This window comes from Dipodomys ordii, unplaced genomic scaffold (assembly GCF_000151885.1).
Source record: "Dipodomys ordii isolate 6190 unplaced genomic scaffold, Dord_2.0 Scaffold83, whole genome shotgun sequence".
NCBI classification, from domain to species: domain Eukaryota; kingdom Metazoa; phylum Chordata; class Mammalia; order Rodentia; family Heteromyidae; genus Dipodomys; species Dipodomys ordii.
This window is the reverse complement of record NW_012267299.1, coordinates 3,152,659-3,154,698: the sequence shown is the minus strand read 5'-3', so window position 1 is coordinate 3,154,698 and position 2,040 is coordinate 3,152,659.

Sequence of the window (2,040 nt, the reverse complement as noted above, 5' to 3'; positions counted from 1 at the left end):
TGGCTCAAAGTGGTAGAGCACTAGCTTTGAGCATAAAAGCTCAGGATCAGTACCCAAGTCCTGAGTTCAAGCCCCAAAACTGATTAAGTAAATATTTGTTTAAAAATTAAAATTGGGACTGGGAATGAGACTTAGTAGTAAACTGCTTGCCCAGCTTGCATGAAGCCCTGGGTACGATTAACATAAACAGAAAAAGGTAAAAGTAGCACTGTGGTTCAAGCAGTAGAGTGCTAACCTTGAGCAAAAGAAGCTGAGGGACAGAGCCAAGGCCCTGAGTTCACCCCAGGACTGGCAGTAAATGAAAGAAAGAAAAGAAAGAAAGGAAGGAAGAAAAGAGAAAAAGAAAGAAAGAAGGAAGGAAGGAAGGAAAGCTGGACGCCAGTGGCTTACACCTGTAATCCTAGCTACACAGGAATCTGAGCTCTGAGACTGTTATCTCCAACAAACCACCAGAAAACCTAAAGTAGTGCTGTGGATCACGTGGTAGAGCACTAGGCTTGAACTGAAAAGCTAAGGGACAGCACCCAGGCCCAGAGTTCAAGCCCCACAACCAACCAACCAACCAACAAATAAATAAATAAAATTGAAGGGAGAGAGAGGAGTGAAATTTTTTTCTTTTATAAAGAAGAAATGGGAGAAAAAAATCAACTGGAGAGAATCATTTCAATAAGCCTTAAAAAATCTGGAATTGGAATTGAAATGTAAAGTTTCCAGATTCATTGAAATTGATAAATCACACAAAGTATGTGGATCTCAATATAAGATTATATCTAAATTATATGGACCCACAAAATGACTTACTTGAAGAAACCCAGTGGCTAGTAAAACTTAATAGAAGAGATATTGAAGATTGTGATGCTGCCATTTAAATCAAGAGGCGAAAGTCTGGCACATCCGTTTGTGCTGCAAGGATTTCGGGACTGGGCAGGCCGTTTCTGTTTCTGGCCCAGTGTCAGAGCTAAAGGTTTCCTTTGTGACATGCTGCCACCTTGTGTCAGGCTTCAGTACTGCACCAGAATGCACTTGCCTTTATAAAAACATGTCTCACAGGATGCTAGGGCTCACGTTGAAATCCTAGCTACTCAGGAGGCTGAGACCTGAGGATCATGGATTCAAAGCTAGTCCAGGCAGGAAGCTCCGTGATACTCTTATCTCCAATAAACCATCAGAAAATCGGAAGAGGCACTGTGGCTCAAGTAGTAGAGTGCTAACCTTGAGCTAAAGAGCTCAGGGACAGCACCTAGGCTCAGAGTTCAAGCCCCATGACCCACCAAAAAAAAGTCTCTTCTGGGGCAGCTTCTCTTTGATATAAGTCAGCCCCAGCCAGCACCATCCAGGAGGCTTAGTAAACAAAGGTAATGCCAAAAGGCTGAACAGACCCTAGGTCTCCTTGGCACAGGCTGAAATTTTCTTAATAGGGACCCAGAAACACAACAAATCAAGGAAAGATTGGACAAATGGGATTGCATGAAATTGCAGAGCTTCTGTATGCCAAAGGACATAGCTAGCAAGATCCATAGAAAGCCCACAGATTGGGAGAAGATCTTCACTAGCCATATAACAGACAAGGGTCTCATATCTAAAATATAACTGGAACTCAAAAAATTAAATCCCCCAACAACAAATCCTCAAAGAAACAACTGCCCAATAAATAAGTGGGCTAAAATCTTAAAGAGAAACTTTTCTGAAGAGGAAAGAAGGATGGCCAATAGACACATGAAGAAATGCTCAACCTCCCTAGCCATAAAAGAAATACAAATCAAAACAACATTGAGATTTCACCTCACTCCAGTTAGAATAGCTAAAATCAAGAACTCTAATAACACCAGATGCTGGAGGGGATGTGGACAGAAGGGAACCATACTGCATTGCTGGTGGGAGTATAAACTTGTTCAACCACTTTGGAAAGCAGTATGGAGGTTCCTCAAAAGACTCCACATAGAGCTCTCCTATGACTCAGCAATCCCACTTTTGGGCATTTACCCAAATGTTTACAAACAAGACCACACTAAAGCTACCAGCACAACTATGTTTATTGCA